Here is a 19,494-nt window from a genome sequence, read left to right as displayed (position 1 = left end):
TGAAGACAGCAAAGGGATGGCTGGCAAGAGGGAGATCTCGTGTCTTCTGGGAGTTCTAAATTGCACTTTGAGGCTATAATTTGGTTATTTGTTCCTGTTTCCCCATCCTTGAGGCAAGAAGGGTGTTTCTTTGCTCACTTACACGGGAGAAAAGTTTAATTCAGAAAGTGTGGAAAGCACAGAAATCTGAATTTTTAGTAGCCCTGCCCAAGCTTGATGATCATGAATGAAACAAGCCAGGAGACAAACCTTGGTTCTGGGGTTGTGAGGGCTTGTAGCTCTTGGGATGACCCCTGGGATCCAGGCATTCCCTGGGAGCATTCCTCACGTCCCCACGTTCACCCAGCAGATTTTCTGGATGAGCAGAAAATGTGGCTGAGCACACAAGGGAATATTCGGGCTGGAAAAGGGAATTAGATGTTGATTACTGTGTAGACATTGCCCCCTCTGAAGCAAGCAGATCTGTGTTTGGGCAGGATCAGATCCTCTTTGCTCACAGTTTGGGGCACAGCATGAGTTATTTTGAGTTCCTGCAATTGGGAACACGATTTCACTGCAGCCTATTGCAAAGGCCAGCTGAGGTAAAGGGCAGGGAAAGGCATTGGGATGCAGATGCCCTATGGCCACAGCTCATTGTCCAGCTGAAAAATCCCTATTTTCTGCTCTAACACAACCCAGCCATCAGCCATTTCCTGGGGCAACTGCTGGGTGGAAAAGGCAGGGACATGTGGATATTACCAGGGAAGATCTCTCTGCCATGCACCGTGCCTCCGTGCTCCTTTATGGAGTCTGAGAAGCTGAGATTTGAGCTTCATTCCTGCCTGGGAAGGCTTTATTCTTTCCCTTTCTCCATATCCAGCAGGGTAATAAAGGCAGGACTTGAGGAATTTGGTCAATGTTGTGTTCCATCCCTACCACACATGCCAGTGCCCTGCATTTAAAGGCTGTGTTTGGAAATAAACCTTTTTTTTTTTTTTTTCCTATCATTTATCCAGATCTGGGTGTTTTTCCTAAGCAGCATCTGTTCCAGGGAGAAGTCAGTGGGTGTCAGTGTCATTCAGGATCAGACCAGGACAAGCAGGGCTCTCCTACGTCAGAGCTTTCCAGGGTTTTACCACATTTGGATGCAGCGTGGAGCAGAGATCTGGCACGGATTGTCCTTCCGCATCTTCTGTCGGTGTCACTAGGACAGAAAACAGAAAGCATCAGCTCGCAATAAATTCCCAGATGTGCTAAGTACCACACAATGGAAACCCTTTCAGCAAACTGGCAGGAGGAAGAGACTTCACTGGGACTAGGGAAAGGCAGCTGCCTCTCTGCTGAGTTTGGCACACTGGGTTTTACAGCTGCTCATTTATCTGCCCCATTCCCATCCCTGTCCTGCCCCTGCTGCAGACAGAGCTGTGCTCAGGCAGACCTCAGGATAAGGAGCTTCATCCTCTCCAGGGGTGCTGGAGCTGTGGTAACAGCACCAGTGCTGAGGGCAGTTTCTGTGAGTTTAAGGGTTTGGGCACATATTGTAACAAAAAATCTTTCTGCTCATGTGTGAACAGTTTTTTTAAGCCCAAAAAAACCACAGATATTTGTCATTTTCTGAGTTGCCACCCTCCAGAAAGAGCAGCAACTGTCTGGGTCAGGATCAAGTGTATGGAAAAGGGGAAGAAAGAGGGCATAGCTGTGGCTCCAAGCCTGCTGGAAGCATTTCCATGCCATTCTGAACCCTTGGCTGCTCTGCCCTCAGCAGAGTGACAGATGTGTTTTTTATGGCCACAGATAACTTTTTTCTGAACATGAAACCCCAGAGATAAAAAGGCCTTTATTTACAACTGTTGGAGCAGAGAGGTTGCAAACTGCATCCCTGAGGCAGCCAAGATTTCTGTCCAGGGGTGGGAGCAGATTGGGAAGTCAGTGGTATTGGAAATCATCCATCGCATTTTGCCCCTGGCACTTCTGGGCTCTTTTGCACTCTTTGCACTGGGCTCTGTGAATTTCTCCTGCACAGAAAGAGCAGAAATTAAGTAGAATCCAGATTTTCACTCCTCCCAGGCAAGCTTGATGCTTAAATTTTTTTTGGGGGGGATTCATATAACTTGGAATGTTTTGTGCCATGGATCAGGGGAGGAGTCCTTCAGTGCCAGCTCCCCTGACCCAAGGGGATGAGACCCTCCCTGTACCCCCATCTGTCCAGACTGAAAAATCCCAGAAGACTTCTGGCCTCTTAAATGGCATTATCTGCAAATAGCTGCATCACTAATTCTGTGGGAGTTTTTTGTTTGGTTGTTTGGTTTTGGTGTTCTGGTAGTTGGTGGGGCTTTTTTAGGGGTATTTTATTTATTTATTTTATTTTTTTTTTTGGGGGGTGGGTGGAATTTAAAGAAGAGTTGCATTTTTAAAGCAAAAAGTGACCCGAAGGAGGTTCCTTTTACAAGCCCACGCTCCAATTATTCCTACAAACTCGTCTAGCTGGGAGCCTTCCTATTTCACTTCTTTCTGCAGAGAAATAAGGGAAAGGCCGAGGCTGTGAATGCCTGCAAAGTCAGAATAGCAGCATCAATAGGAGCTCTTAAATCAGGAGGACTTGCAGCCCTGGCTCCCAGGAGGGAACGTTCCCGGGAATGCCACGTTCCCAGAAGGAAAAGCCTCATTTGCATCATGGCAGGACATGGAGAGCCAGGTTGGGTTGGAAGGGTTGAGCAAAGCTGGTGGGACAACATCGCCTTGTTCCAGCCCCTGCTTCCACTGAGCCGACCCTTTCCAGACCCTGCTCCCAATGGAGCCTTTGTAGGAAGCCCACGGCAAGGAATAAAGGAGAGAAAAGGAGGCAAAAAGCATTTGAGCCTCCACTGACTCCAGAATTCCTGTGACCCCTCAGACTTCTCCGTTTTCTAGTAGAGCTGGTGAGATTTCAGGCTATTCTGATAATGATCAAACTGTGGAATGGGCTCTTTTGTAAATAATATCTTTGTCTGTTTAAAAAAAAAATAACCAAATCAGAGGTTTAAAATGTGTTGTTTTTCTACACAAACACAATGCCAAAGCACAGTGTTATTAACACGAGGGCGAGAAATCAGCTGACGCGTCTGTGTTAGCCACAAACCACTGATAAATCCAAAGTACACGGAGGAAAATATCATTATCAGACCAAACTGCACTCTCCAACTACAGGCTAAATTATTCCATGATTCCTGATTTTGCAAGATGATAAAATGCATGTTCTTATGAAAGTTCAGCCTCCAGCTTGTAAGGAGTCCAGAGCTCAGCTCCAAATCCCTTTACAGCAGATAGAAATGACTCATTAACTCCAACACGGCTTGGATCAGGCTCCTCTCTGGGAAACTCCTTAAAAAATGATGGGAGTTTGCAAATGAACAATCCTCAGAAATAATCTCCGTGTTTTATTTGTGCACTTGTGTAAAAACCGAAAAGCGGGGAAGCTGATTTTTTTCCCTGGAAATAGAAAAATAAGGAGAAAATAGTATCCTGGTAGAATAATTAATTCTCCTTGTGGGATGAACATTTTGAATCAGAGGAACAATATTTACTGTAGGTAATGATTTTATCTCACAAGATATAATAAGATTTAACTTTGAATTTAACAATATTCCTTTAAAAAAAACTCCTCTGATTACAAAGCTGCTCTTATGGGCACAACGTTTATGGATTAGGTATAAAAAGAGGAAGGATAATAAGCTCTACTCATTAAAAAAATAGAAAATATTATATATTTCAGCAAATAATTAAATGTATTTTCTTTGTGTTCAGCTTGAAGGTTATTTAACAATCATTTTAGCTACAGGAAATTATAAGAAGATTATTTTTTATAGGGTTTGGTTTTTTTTTGGTAAAACAAAATAAAAAAGTAAGATACATATCTTTTACTGCAAAAACTATGCCATTAAACACAGCAATGTTTTACAAATTGCAGACAGCTAAAAGTAAGTTAATATTAAAATATAAATATAGAGCTAAACGTTTCTCCTTTTCATGAATAAGTCTGATGTCATATATACAAATATCTAATCACTATTAATGATTTTTTGAAGTACTGTACTGTTATTTTAGAATGGAACTGATATCTACAGCCTTGACGGGAACATAATCCCTTTACTAGTGTTTGGATCACTATAAAATTCTGGTTTTAAATACTATTTCATCCTGAGAAGAATATTTTATAATGTTACATTTACATATATCTTGTAGCTCTTAATGTGTTCTGTGATTTACGACCCATTTTGTTTTTCAGATCAGAAGTTCTGCGCTTCAAAGAAATATTTTGCCGGTGTTGTTATTCCCTTCTAAAACTCCATTTCAGTGGTAATGTATTTTTAAAGAGTGAAGCCCAAGAACAGAAATAGCACGGATTTCTTTTTTTGAAATCTATACAGCCTTGTATAGTTTTCACGTACAGCCTAACATTCATCATCATCTCCCCGCTGCTTTAGAACCACTAAATGTTATTATTCCCTTCTTTTTCTGCTAGGTAGGAATATTAATGAGATATCATTTCCCTGCTTTTGTAAAAATCTCTCTCCTGTTGCTTGTTCAGCGGATAAAAACTCCAAAATCAGTAGAGCAGCGAGACCACTGGTGAAACCCCATCCCCTGAACCCAGCTTTGTAAACTCACAAACCACGCTTCACGTTTCCCTCCTGCTCCCTGCTTCGCTTTCCTTCGCCCCCAGATTCCAGAAGCCAAAATCCCCCCAGTCCTGCCCGTTTTACTGTCAAAATATCCAACATTTCACTGAGGCAGGTCAGAAAAATCACCACAAACAAACAACCGGGCAAACTGATTAAACCCCGGCAAAAATACTTCTTAGACATCAGATTTCCTGAGCTTTTTCCCCTCTCTCGCTGCTCTACTTACTTGTAATTACGACTGGGGCCATTCCTTCCTATTCCACGGGATAAACTGGAATATTCTGCTCGGCAGTTTTGTCTTGAGCTCTTTAAACACCAGAGACCTTAGGAGCAAACAACCTTTTTTTTTTTTTTTTCCCCTGCCTGTTATGAAATTTTAATGATCTTCCAAGGCTCTCGAAATCAAACCAACTTTCTTCCCTCCCCCTGCCCCAACGACTTGGCTCCTTTTTATCTTTTGTTTCACAACTGTGCCCAAACTAAATACACCAAACTAGGAGGGAGCTCCAGCTTTAAAACAGGGGTTAAAGTGGCCCTTGTTTTCCTGCGCCTCTTCCACTCTTGGAAAATGCAGGATTTTGCTTGGGGGGGTGTTGGAAAAAGCAGGTTGGGGAGTGGAAAGTGGAGCAGGGATGCAGGCTCTGGGCAGAGAGTCCTCAAAAGGGGTTTCATGGAGGGGATGTGGGCCAAGCAGCTTTGTGATGGATGTGTTTATCCTTGGAACTAAGGTCCCATTCAGCCCCGGGACAGCCGGGCCGGGCGGGAGAAGTGCCTGCAGGACACGGGGCTGTGTTAAGGAGCCTTGTTCAAGCCTTCCCTCAAGTGCCAGGGCAAGGGTTTCTCTTAAAGGTGATCTGCAGACCGTAAGGATCACCAGGAAGGACCCCAGAAGGGTTTTGTTTCGCTGGGAGAAAGGAAAACCTCCCTCCAAAACCTTCCCGACCCCTGGGCACGGCCGGGTTCAAGGGGCTGCAGTGACAGGGGAGCTACGAGGTGACAAAAAATGCTGTAAGGAAATAAGGAAAATGCCTGGCTAATCCCTGCTGTTGGGATGTATTTTCTCAACTCAGTACTTGTCTGGAGATTTGGGAGCTCTAAACCCTCCCAAAGGTATCTTTGCACCTCTTGTCAATCCCCTTCACCCCAAGAAATCCAAATCCACAGTATTTGACTCCTCTGTAGCACCTCCTGTGCTGCTCAGGCGCAGATGGAAATGACAGCCTTTCTGGCCATTCCCTAATTGATGCCAAGTGCTTTTAGTCAGGCTGGAGAGAGCTGGCTGGGAATCCATAAAATGCTGCTTAGCAGCCCTGAGATACCCCAAAACCCCATTCCAAGTGGAGTTAGCAGCTTGCAGCCCAAAATTCACCTCAAAATTTGGTGTGTGGAGAACATCAGGACAAAACATGGCCTGGCTGGTAGAGCTTCATCCCACAGCCCATGGAGCCCTCTGTGCTTCCAAATCTCGGGGTGATTAATAGACGTGTGGAATGTGTGGTAGGAATCTCACAACTTTGAAGGGAGTTTTGCTGTCTCAGGATGAGGAGATTTGACGTAACTGCACTTGGTTCCAGAGAGATGGAATTGGTGGATTGTCCTACTGGATTGGTGGCTGTCCTGTCCCCATTTTATTGTCCTCATCAATCCATTGGGAAATGGGTGGAGGAGAAGAGACAGCTCTAAGAAAAGTCCAAGGAAAGCATTTTGGGGCAAGAAGCAGAGGAAGAAGTTAAGGTAACAGTGCAGGTTATGGGGTGCAGGCTGGGGATTTGGGGGGTGCTCAAGAAGCCCCAGAGCACCCCTGCTGCCAGCAGCTCAGGGACAGCAAGTGCTGCATCCCCATAGAGGCTGCACTTCCCAACTGCCCCCAGCCCTCCTCGTTTAGGATTGAACCCTCTGGAAGGGGCTGGTGCAGGGCTGAGCCCGGCCAAGGCCAGCCTGGGAACGGGCTGCAGGCTGGGATTCGCACAGCCCCGTCCCTCACTCCCACGGCCCTGGGCAGCATTGTTCTCTAAAAGCAGACATGTTTCCTTCCAAGGAGCAGGCATGGAAAGAAAAACACACACAAAAACAAATCATCTCGTCCTTCCTTCTCCGGATGGTGCGCAGCCCGCTCCCGCTTGTCACTGAGGCTTGAGGTGGACGCGATCCCAGTCTGGCAGGGGTGATGGGGGAGATGGAGAAGTCGTCTCTCAAGTCCCTTTTCCCTGGAAAATCCCCTCCTGATGATGGCAGACCCAACCAAGTTTTCTCCCCAACTCCTCCTATGAGCATCTCCCTGCTGCCAGCCCATCCCAGCATCTCCCAAAGGCAGGCATGGGGTACTTGGGGGTTTTCCACCTGTCCAACTCTTTCTCTTCTGTTGGAAAGGATCTGAATTAGCTCATGGCTCTGTCACTCTTCCCTAATATTCACCCAGTGCACTTCCCCACCTTTTTGGAAGCTTTGGAGCTTTCCTAATGTGTTTCAGGCTGGGAAGAAATCACTGGAGAAAGAAGAAACAGCCGTGGGTTATTTCATCCCTGCTCCTGGGCTGCATCCAGTCCTCATGGCCTGATGGCACTGAGGCACTGGGTAAAGCTCTGCTAAAACAAAAATCATGGCCTGATGGCACTGAGGCACTGAATAAAGCTCTGCTGATACAAAAATCCTGGCTGTTGTGTAGGGGGATAAACCCATCCCTTGCAATGGGATCACCACCACTTTTCACCCTGCCTCTGTTATCTGTCCCTCTTCGTGTATTTTTCTAAGCTTTCTCTGCTCACAAAATATTCAGTGGATCATAACAGGCTCAAAACACAGTTGGGCATCTGTCCTGCTGCTGGGGCTTTTGGCTGCGTTTCGGTCATTAAACGGGCCTGGCTCTACACAACCTGACAAATACGAGGTGAACTTTACCCCCGGGTCTGCCACTTTCACACAACAAGGGCACATATTTCACAGCTGGGGAGCTGTTATTCGGCTGGGACTGTACCACAGGTCAGAATTTATGGCTTTGTTATTATTATGTTTGTGAGCTTTACGGCCGCACGGGTCCCGCGGGAACCCGCAGCACTTTCGCTTGGCCGTGTCAGTCAGACAATCATAACCCACCAAAAAGGAAGCATTGAAAATGCTGGGAATATCCTGTCTAACACTGTCTCTCATCTCTCTGACCCTCAGGTAAGGGCCAGACTTTGTTTGCACCCAACGGAGGAGGAAGCTGATAAAGGGCATTAGAGGAACATGGAGGGGGAGTGAATGGCAATGAACACTCAGCAGCGCTGCTGCCAGACACCTCTGCTGCCCTGTTTGTTCCCTCTAATGACACATGTCCCAAATTTCCTGATCATAACAGTCATCATGTTGCTCTTGGTGTTTTATTGCCCTCTGAAGTCGAGCCAGGAGCTTCACAATGGGAGTTAACCTGGTGTTAATGAGTTTAACCACTCCAGTTCATCTGCTGACTCCTCAGAGCGTTAATGGCTTTGGGGGGACACTGAGAGGGATTGTCACTCAGGGACAATGTGTAAACACGCCACAGTCTGCCCAGATTTCCCTGTGAGCCACCACAGCCATGCTGACAACTCAAAAGCTTTGCTGTTTGGCTCGTGGATGCCCTTGGTCTGTCAGGGAGGGTGGCACTGGCGGGGTAAAATATCCAGGGTGGCAGATTTCCCTCATAAATGCCATGGAGAGATGATGATGAGCCTCTGTCAGGCTTCCTTGTGGGGACTGCAGTGAGCAAACTCCTCTACTGCAACGTGGGTTGAAGGGTCAGTGACATGGGGACATGTCTCTCTGGGAAGGACCAAGCCATCCAGTGAATTTAGCTGCCAGAAATGGTCCTATTTGGGCATCTGAGCCCCCCTGCAGCAGCAAGGTCCTTCCCAAGAGCCACAGACTCTTCAGAAAAATCCAAATATCCCAAAGAACAGAAGTCCTCACCCTCAAGGAGACCCAGCATCTCCTACCACCCACAGCCAAGAGTTGACACTGAACTTACAAGATGTATATAATAATAAATATGTTAAATACCTGATATACAGTGCTGTGGTTTTCTGTAGCATAGGATGAACTTTCTAACCACCTCCTTTATTCCCGTCCTGGCTGAAGAAATGACTCCATTTTGCACCTGTCCACGGAATACATCATCTTAATTCAGCATACCTCAGCTCCTGCTGGGCAAGGGCAACTGGATACCCTCAGGCAAAGGCCAGACCAGGAGTCCTTTAACCTAATAAGGCAGACAAGGCTACAAAGGCATCTACAATTCCCTTGGATTTTCCTCCAGGGAGGCAGGTGCTGTCTATCCTTGAGGAGCACAAACATCTGACATGGCCATGACTCTGTCGTGCCTTTCTTTCCTCGGTGTCTGTTCCTGTACAGTGACAATTCCTCAGATCAAAAAGTCGTGGATCCTGGAATGGTTTGGGAGGGAAGGTACCTTAAAAAGATCACCATGTTTCTGCCATGGACCTTCCACTGTCCCAGGGTGCTCCAAGCCCTGTCTAACCTGGCCTTGGACATTCCAGGGATCCAAAGGCAGCCACAGCTGCTCTGGGCACCTGTGCCAGGACCTCACAGGGAAGAGTTTCTTCATGATATTTAATCAAGATCTGCCCTCTTCACATTTTGAAACTGATACCAACATTCTTATCTGTACATGGACTTGTCTAAAGTCTCTCTCCAGGTTTCAGTTGCCCAGTTTTTGGCAGAGTTGCCCAGAGTACCTACAATGGCTGGATTGGTGTAACCACCACCTGCAGATCCCTGTGTCACCCCCCTGGTGCTGAGGATGGCCCTAAAATCCACGTGCTGGATGATCAGGGGGGCCGAGTGCCCACCAAAAATGATGGATAGGAACAAGAAACTGGGACTGATCCTCCTGCCTCACGTCACCACCTGCAAATTCCCAGTGACGCACGAGAGGGACGGGAGCACCCGAGGAGGTAACGGTGCTGCTGCCAACATGGAAAATTTGCTGAGGGCCCAGGGCAGTTTTGGTGGGGAACAGAAGAGATTCAGTGTCCCCAGGACCTGCAGGGTCTCCCACATACACCGGCAATTTGCACTCAGGCTTTTTTACGAGGTGAGAGGAGCTGCTGGAAGGATTTCTCCCCAGATTGTTGGGAAGGCTCAGGCAAAGCCCTCCTGGTGAGGCCAGGCTCTCAGCCCAGGTGTGAGTGACAGCAGGCAGGAGCTCCTGGACTCTGCACATGCCAGCCTGGAGAATGGGCACGGGAGAAGGTCAGAAATGCAACATCTGCTTTATTAAAAAGTCAAACAACTCTCTGCTCCAGTACCTAAGTGCTTTGCTGCACTAGGAGAATTTCCCTCTTCCAGCTTCTGAATGAGGAGCCAAGAATTTGAAAAGGCAAAAAAAAAACAGAAGAAAGATGGAGATAAACTTCAGCTCCAGTGCTGCGGGCAGAGGGTGAACAAATGCAAACTGCTTTTGTGGCACTCAGCAGAAAGGCAGAGCTGAGCAGGAAGAAAGGAGGATCCTATTTCACATCTCCTCCTAATGAGCCCAGCATCACACGTGCCTTTCACGGGCAGAAAATGCTCTGTAGGCTCTGGAATGGCTGCCTGTGGATTTGTGCACACGTGGGACAGAGCTGGGCTCAGCTGGGCTCTTTGAGCCCCGCTCGGGCACGTAAATTAATCCTTGTGGGTGCTTGGATTTGCACTTCACACTCTCAGCGAAATGTTAGACATTTGTGAGCTGCGTGAGAGGGAGAAAAAGCAGCTTTTTTTGCCTGGCAGCCAGGGTGACCTGGCCTTATTTTGGTCCTGGCACCCTCCAGACCCACTCACATTTTTTGATTCCTCATTACATCCTGCGCGAATTCCTTCTGGTCTGAGAGTTTCCATTCTTGATGTCTGTCCAAAGGTGAATGCTCTCTGTTGAAAGTTTGTTCTAAATTGATTTAACTATTTTTAAAAGTTGCTCACTGCTGGATAAATATCCCTTTCCCCCTGCAAATGTGTTTCCCCGATTTTCTCCTCCAAAAGGAGAAGCAGGGACATAGTAAAACATTTTAGGAAGAATAGTCTGGTTGATACCAAGGGAGCCAAATGAAAGAGAAACAAAGACAGCAAACAGGATATTTATGGCAACTCTAGAGAGCTGTCTGTATGTAGACATTAAAAAGAGCCCAAAAATAACAATATTGGCTTTTTGGTCTATCCTCAATCACAGAGAACAACCTCCGAAAGACTTGGATGCACATCCAAAGCTTGTGTGAGTAACTGTGGATTGACAGGTGAAAGGAAATAATCCTTAATGTCCTTAATCTGCCTGAAAGGCAATTTAACTTCTGCACACCCTGGAATACACACACACGGCTCTGGTTTTAGATGGAGCTTAATGATTCACTCCACATTTCCTTGGAGAAAGCTCACAGTTCTTCATGGCAAAGAAAAATGTGGCGTAATTAGGCAGCTCCCGTGCCTTTTCCTGCTGCAGATTTTGAGCTGGTCCCTGTCCTTTTGCAAAAGTGAGTCAACAGTATTGTTCTACAAGAAAAAAAAATTGCTGTACTTTCAATTTATTAAATAAACACAAGAAAAAAAAAACATGCAAGGTTTATATAATGTACAAGTGACTTAAAAATTAAAAATCCCACTATTTTTTCCATTTTAGGCATCACTAATTTACAGCGGGTAGATTTTACTGCTTTAGCAATTTTCATCTCCAAAAGGGTCCTACACTACCCAAATGTAATTTTTTGCTGTCAAAATAATAAATAAACGGATCTTTTCCTTTTTGTGCACAGAATTTGCCACTGCTACAACCTGAGGGCTTCCAGTGTTGGCCAGAACTCCTGAAGGGAAGAACTGCCTGAGATATTTCTTCCCTATAGGGTTTGGTCCTTTTTGCTCTTTCCTCCAGCAAATTTATCAGATCCTGCTTCAGAAAGTTGGCTGGAACAAGTAAGGCAATGTTTCAGCATCCATTCTATTTTTTCAGCTGAATTTAAAGTTCTTTTTAAACATAAATGGCATCATTAAGGTCGATTTGTGGATCTGTTAAGATGTAGGTGGTCTGATGCCTTAAATACGACTGTGCTTCATTGACTCCAGCACTCTGAGAAATGTTTCACCAGGAATTGCCATCCAACTCCTCTTTTTTTTTTTCCTTTTTGTTTCCCAAAACAGCTGTGTCACAGATAGCCCTCCCCTCCCCTTGCTCCTCTGACCTCTTACTCTGCAATCCTCTTGGATTCCCTCCGGGAAGGCAAATATTCCCTCCACCTTCCCCCAGGATTGTGTGTTCCTTTAACCTCGGAACAAGCTTTGGCCACTAAAAATAGAAGCCAAATTCCCAACGTTGCCAGCTCCTGTTGTGCCACCACTGCTTTTTTGACATTCTGTTCTCCTCGGTGGATCACATGAACCATTCCTGCCTCCTTGCCAAGGCTGACAAAAAGCACAACGTGCCACCAAAATTTTAAACAGGAATTCTGACTGAGAACCAGAAGAAGAAAAAAAAAGAAAAAAAAGAAAAAGAAAAAAACCAACGAAAAAAGCCAATGATGCGTTGAGAAGTTTTTTCAGAGAAAAACATTCACAGGACTACAGACTCATGGAAACTCAAAATGGAAAATGGATTAGGTCATCCTTGTTTGCTAATTCAGGATAACCCCCTGTGCCACTGACTGTCTTAAAAGCCCTAAGTGAGAGGTCTCTTACCAACATCTAAGAAGATTATCCACAAGACAAGATGTGGCTGAGAATTTCTGACATTAAGACTGAATTCCTCCCCTCTGAACAGCATCTTTTCCCTTTCCATCACGGGTCTCCAGTCCTTCCATCCCGTCTTCACAAAAGGACTTGAGGTATTGAGACTTCCTCCATAAGAAATGTCTGGTTTTTTTGCATGAATATTTGTTGGATAGTATTGCCTTTTGTTTTATCAAAGTTGAAGTACTCAATGATCTTAGAAGTCTTTTCCAAGTTTAATGATTCTATGTTTCTAATTAGGATAAATTAACTTTCACCTTTCCAATTGGCCCTTGGTTTTAACTGATTAGTTTTTTGCACAGCATAAGGTACCTCTAAAGAAAGCACAGACACAGAGGTAGCCCCAGAGAAAATAAAAAAATTGAAGAGAACCCCCCTGGATATTCCAGATTTGAGGCATGGACAGAAGGTGAAATATTAATTTCAATATTTTTGTAGTCTATGCCACCCCATCCCTGATTTCAATCAGCCGCTTGGACCCATCAGTTGCTTGCATTTTGGAGAGATAAAATACTTGTGCTATTCAAGTGCAGCACAGTGAAAAATGGGTGAAAAAAAAACAAATCTGAAAACTTAATGCAGAGAACTCTGACAGGTTGGTGGTCTGGGATGGTTGAATGATCCCTTTCTGGATTTTCTTGCTGCTGGAGAAAAATCCTTGGGGCTAAAGGAGCACAGCTCCAAACCAAACCATTTGTATCAGTGTCCTGGTAGCACCATATATCACTTTGATTTGAGAACTGTCCTCACAATCCCTGCTTGTTCCTGATCAATACTTCACTATGAATAAAAGCGAACAGAACAAATGGGAAAGATTTATTAACCCTGCTGATATGTTAAAAGCATTCTGTCAAAGAATTTGAAAAATGCTTCTCATATTAAGCGTTCAGAGACAGAAAATCCCTTTTGAGTAAGGAGAGGTATGTAAAACACATCAGTACCTCAGTGTGGAAATCCAGACCTGGCTCACTCCATACATTACTGATGAATAGGTATTATTGAAAACTGCATGTGGTTCTTAGCAGGGAGAGCAGCTCCACACAAGAATGAGAAAGTAATTGTCAGCACTCAGGGAGAAACACTGGTCACATCTTTAAGGGGGTTGAGAGAATGGGAGGCTTTAAGATGGTAAAACACAAGATTAATGGAATTGGGAGAAGCTGTTGACAGAATTTCTTGAGGGGAATGAAATTGGAAAGTGATACTCATTGGGACGCGGCCCTTGGAAATTTGCAGCAGTCTGAAGCTATACACAGATCTGCTCACTGTAATAAAAGTATGGTCTGGGACGAGCTGAGGGTTTGAACTGCATGTCAGAGAGTCACTGCTGGAGCGGGATTCCAAAAATCACGTTGCAGTGCAGCCAATGAATCCCAGACACGGGCACGGAACACGCAAGAAATGAATCCAGCATGATGCACTGCACTGCAGGAAAATCAGCACCTTCAGCACTGTCAGCGAGAGCAAAAACCCACCCAACGTGCCACCTTCACCCAGAGCATTTCTCCAAAGCTGGGACAGCACCTCGTCAATCAGGCATGGCCACAGAGGGAAGAGTTTACCTCTGGCCAAATTGCTTCCCAGTTTGTGCTTGGGATCTTGCTGGGCTGGCATGAAGAAGAGAGGCAGCCTGCAGCCCAGCTCAGACCAATGTGCTGCTGCTGGGATGGGGCAAAACCAAGCAAATATATCCAGGAACATCCTGGATTTGGACGCAGAGGATATTCTGGTCGTCCCTTAGCGATCCTGCAGGGCCAAGGAGCGGCACTGCTAAAACATGAAGCAAGTTCGTGGCCAGGAGTTGGAAGGCAGGTTTTTCCCTCTGAGCCTGGCAAGGAGGCAGGGAGTTTTATTGGAAGCAGACATAGTTTCCACAGTTGCCTTTGTCAACTCTCAATTAGACTGTTCTTCTGGAGAACATCTTCAATCAACTGGAAGCTCATCAACCCACTTCATGGGTCGGGTTTTTCACTGGAACTAGTAACACCAGAGCTGTACTCTACTTGGAGTTCTGACATTTAAAACTCTAGATGGCTTCGGCTATGCACTTTTTAAAAATAAAAAAAAAATTCTGAATAAAGAGAAATGAGTAGGGCTTTCTCCATAAAGAACCTCCAGCTTTGGAAACAACTGCCTCTAGTCTGGATGGAAACAAACTCAGATGTGGGGAGGATATTGGAGTGAACAGAATTCTGCCATGAAGCCGTTTGGCAAAAGGGTGGTCAAGGTTTTGAGAGCACTCAAGGAAAGACCCTTCCAAGAGCAGGTCTCTCTCCTGGGATGCTGAGGCAATACCTCCTTGGAGCTAAATTTTCTAACTGAGGGGACAGCATCCACTGCAGTTTGTAGGAGGTCTTCCTTGGGAGGTCTTCCAAATCCCTCGTGGCCATGTTGAGCCTACCCAGGCTGTGAAAGCCAAAACCATTTCAGGCAAAGTGAGTACAGCAGTAGGAAAGTCAGCTGGAAAGCTACTTTTTAAAACTTTCACAACAGAAAGAGAATTGAGTTTGGTCATTTCTTCCACAGCGCCAGCCTAGAATTATCAGGGATTATAGCTTGATGCAACATGAAAATTATCTCGTATGTTTTACGTATTTTTGTTCTCTTTGGGGAGTTGGGAAGGAGAATTATTGAGAATACAGAAAAAAAAGTAAAATAGTCATCTTCCTTACAAGCTGCTTGGTTTCCTAAACAAAGGGACATTGGAATACTTCACATTAAATGGCATTTTTGGCCATACCCACAAGTATGTCTTTCCTGCCTGCTGCATTATAATCCAGCACCTAGGAATACTCAGCCAGCTGGATCATACCTTGGGCAGAGTACTCCAGTCAGTCCCTCAGAAAACAGATGTCAAATCAAGCACTGGAAAGGCTCCTGAAGACCTCCCCACCACCACAGTGAGAAGAAAAAGTCATTTAGAACCTCATGAAAAAGCAAAGATATTTTTTGGGGGGGATGTGTGTTTTCTGATTGGTTTTAAATTTAGGACTAAAATGAAGGATGCAAAATCAGGGGCTGGAGGAGCATCTAAAGATTTGGACAAGGGGATCTGAATCTCAGAACAGATATTAAATTTGGTCTCTAACTCTCAGTGTAGACTAGAAAACATTCTCAGTAGAATATCAGATTTTCAAGAGACCCTGCAGTCTTCCATCACAACTCCTCATCACTAAGTCATAATAGATTATTGTCAACTTTTCAATATCTTTTCTGAGAGAAGGGTGAGTTAATTCACACAATAAGTTGTCAAAAGTTAAGGGGAAATCCCTCTCCCATCTGCTCTCCCCAGTTGCTGGAGCTGCTGTGGTTCCACACAAGAAAATGTTGATCACGCTGGGTTTTTTTCCATATAACTCCCTACTTCAGTCAAAGCCTTGGATGGAAAATGCAGTGGGAATGATTCCAGGCTGTGCCTCAAAATGGAGTCGTTTTTGCAGGTCTCACCTCTTTTTTCACAGTAGTTGGAAGGGGCATGAACTTGGAGCAATCAGATGTCTAAAGGCTTTATAGAATGGGACAGTTTAAGGTTGCTTGGGTGTTCTGGATCCAAGCACTTCTTAATCTTCTCAAAGCTTGACTTTACAACTGAAACATTTCTTTCAATGCTGATTTTAGATGTGCTGCAGAGTTTAAAAAAGGCTGGCATTGTAGGAGATTGTAACTTGGAGTTGTGTAAGAAATGACAAAGGAAAAGCACAATTATTTAGGATAATCTACAGGGATTAAGATCAACAGTGGAAATTAGGATTGACTCTGATGTTTAACTGACCTACCATAGAGTATTTAAACAAAGCAGATGCCACAAAGGACTTGAGGTTCTTCATTGTAGGAAACAGTTCTCCAGAGATCCCTTAAATAGCAGGAAGATATGCCATTCCTTCATTCTCCTCCTCAGATAAATGATTTAATGTAGAGCTTCGATCACCACACTCCACCCATAAAAGTGCTTTTCATATCCTGGGCGTTGAAGAGCGTGAAAAGACATCAGGATCTGGCTCTGGAAGATTTATGAGGGCATTTAGTCAATCACCTCAACACCCTCAGCGAGCTGGGTTTGCCCCAGCACTGCCTGCCAGCTCCAGCCCAACAAGTATTTGATTTGAAAATGCTGCAGCAAACCCCAACATTTGTGCGTGATTACCCAAATTACAAAGCCAGTTTGTAACATGCCCATAACGAATTAAACGAAAAAATATGTACAATAATGAGGTCTTTATTTCCCAACTTTTATTTTCTACAGCAAACGAATAAATTGAATGATTTGAGCACCAAACCCTCCAGTCCACCTTGCCCTAAACAAACCACGGAGTGATTGCAGAAATGGAGAGGTAATTAACTGGGAGTTAGCTCAACCAGCTGCTCCCTGGATTACTGAACAGACTAAGCCTTTGGCAACTGGCTTTGGTAACACCCCTCAGCAATTTTCAGCGTGTCTTTACTCAGAGCCTTTAACGTAGCCAAAACCCCAGGAATCCACAGGTTTTTAAATGATCAAATCCACAATTTCGCCTGCCTGTCATGTTCATGCTGCAGACTTAGCGGATCTCTCCCAATAAGGTTTGCAGCACGTCCTCTGGATTTGATTAGGAGCAAATCTGCACTTCATCTTAACTCCTCCACTTTTTCTGCCCTAGACCTGAGGAATGCAATATTGGCTTCTCCCTCAGCAACTCCCACATTTGTAGCAAGCATTATTGAGCTGGATTTCTATCTGGAGTGTACTATTTTAAAAGGTTCCAATTCCCACCTGAACACCATGGCATCTCTAGCATTAAAAATCTATATTAATTCATATATTTTACTGTTAGTGATGTATCTACTTCATAGCTTCCCTTAAGTTTAGAAACCTCTCATGCTCCAAACTGTGCAGCATTCATCACGTTAATTAAACACTGAATAAAGAAGTACTGATGGCAAATTCCCTCCCTCCACACTGAATATGAAATATAAATGATTACATAAAAAAGCTTTACTCATTTAAATTTATTTCTATAGATTACCCAAGAGCTTTCCAATTTGCTTAGACATACAAAAGAATACATTCATTTTTTTCTTTTATGGCATTTTATATATAATGTAATAAAAAAAACCCAAAATAAATTGATTTGGAACTTTGAATTACTAACCCTTAGCATGCTAGTTTCTCCCACTCGATTTTTTGTTTTTAAGGTTTAGCAATGAACACCAGTGTTCCAACAAACACTATTATAAGGCTTTCAATGTTAAACTTCTCTCAGCAAGTCAAAGGAATGTTTTCCACAATTTCTGTGGCAATATATTTTGGTGATTCATGTAATCAGAGGTTTCAGAGGTTGTGTCATCCTCCATCTCTATATTTTACCTGTTATGTGATTGATCTTAATTAAACTTCCCTAATGAATCCCCATGTCACAACTTGTGTAAATCACATCTTATGTGCACGGGTGAGAACATTTCCCACACAAAAGCTCCAGACATTGGCCGGGAAGGATTTCTTTGCTGGCTGTTGATAAGAGCCACTGGAAGTGAGTGGAAGGGATTGAGAGGAGATATTAACAAAATGCAAACAGATAAGGAAAGAAAAATGGGATGTGTTTATCATTCCTGGCAGGGGTTCAGTGTTCTGGGCTGCAGGAGATGGTTCAGATTCCAGGGAAGCTGCTGCACAGGTGTAGATTGCCCTGGAAAAACAGACCTGGAGCCTTTGATTTTGGATCACTCCATACCCTGAACACCAACCACTTTTTCCTGCTGCAGGTGAACTCTCCAAAGGGGGGTTCTGAAGCCAAACAGGTTTGGGAGCTCCCTACTCAAATTAGAATTGTGGGATTATGAGTGCTGAAAAAAGACCTGCACACAGCTTCAGCTGAATGGAGACTGAAAATGGCTTTCATTTTGTTATTCAGCTGGTTTTGTGTCCCTAATTCCTATTGCTTTAGGTTTTTGAGCCTTGTTCATGGATCAGGATTTAACCACTAAGGATGGTGTTAACATGGAGCAGAAGCGACATCCAAGGGGTTTTCTGGTTTACAAACCCTTTTCTTCATAATTGAACTTGAAAGAAATTCAAACCGTGCTATCTTTCAACAAAGAATTACTGTTCACAGAGATAAATTGATCAGTTTTTCCTCATTTGGGAGGTTTAGAAGAATTAAAAATGAGATAATTATTTTTAAACACTACTTATTTACAAATATCACATCAGGAGTCACAGGGATTTGCTGGTGGAGAGTTCACCCAGGATAAGCTCCAATTTCCAATCATGCCAATGCCAAATTGATTACTTCACTGCAACCCCAAATTCATTGCTGTGAAGCTCAGCTTGCTGGTACCAATGCATATGGAAAGATTTTGTGTAAATCTCAGTTTACTTTTGGTACAAATGCCACATAACTTGGGTTTGTGTGCAAAAATGAAAGTGAAACCTCAGCTGAGTCCACATTATTTCCAACAATTCTGTTAGCCAGGTCCAGTTTCCAGCAAGCCTAGGACACTCATTTGGAAGGTTACAAACCATTCTGATGAACCTTGGTTGACTTTTCAGCTTCAAAAAAAAAAGAAAAAACTGAGATTGGGGCAATTTTTACCTGGTTTCCAGTTTCATAGGTACAGCTGGTTGACATTTCTCAAATAAAACAAATCATGACCACTTGGCTTTGCTCCAAACATTGATATTTTTAATACATCCCCCACCACAATTTTTCAACCTCACTACTTTCTTTGGAAAATATTCAAAAAAATTCTTCAATATCAAAAGGGGAAAAAAAAATAAAGACCTTCTCAGTGGCCTACAAAAGACATCTTCTGTTTATTTCTAGGCATCTTTTTGGTTGTTTTTGGACAGCCAGAGCAAGTGTTTTGCCTGGTTACTTCAGATTGTTCTGTGCTTTAAATTTCCTTCCATTCATAGCTGAAACATTTTGGGTCTGATTTTCCAATGACAAAGCCAAAAAATATTCGACTTCTGGTCACCATCTTCCAGGTTTTCTGGGGCAATAAAAAATGATTTATCATAAAACCAAACAGGCTGAAAAATGTTATCACACTTGTAAATGTCCCAGTAAATCTTTAAACCCTGCTTTTCTCCTTCAGCTTCTAAGGAAGGCTTTTGTAAGCATCAGTCAGGAAGGTCACAGCAGATCAC

The 19,494-nt window shown here is 44.1% G+C and overlaps 1 long non-coding RNA gene across 1 annotated transcript; it reads right to left on the bottom strand.

Annotated features, from left to right (window-relative positions):
- Nucleotides 1-1,164: 1,164 nt before the first annotated feature.
- On the bottom strand, nucleotides 1,165-4,912 carry LOC144247041 (uncharacterized). Its single transcript, XR_013340737.1, has 3 exons — nucleotides 4,867-4,912; nucleotides 1,825-1,994; nucleotides 1,165-1,183 (listed from the first exon to the last, which is right to left on the bottom strand). It is a non-coding gene; the product is annotated as an uncharacterized LOC144247041 (long non-coding RNA).
- Nucleotides 4,913-19,494: the final 14,582 nt, after the last annotated feature.

Source organism: Lonchura striata, chromosome 13, assembly GCF_046129695.1.
Source record: "Lonchura striata isolate bLonStr1 chromosome 13, bLonStr1.mat, whole genome shotgun sequence".
Lineage (NCBI taxonomy): Eukaryota > Metazoa > Chordata > Aves > Passeriformes > Estrildidae > Lonchura > Lonchura striata.
The sequence above is the reverse complement of the archived record's forward strand: the minus strand, read 5'-3'. Positions and strand labels throughout refer to the sequence as shown.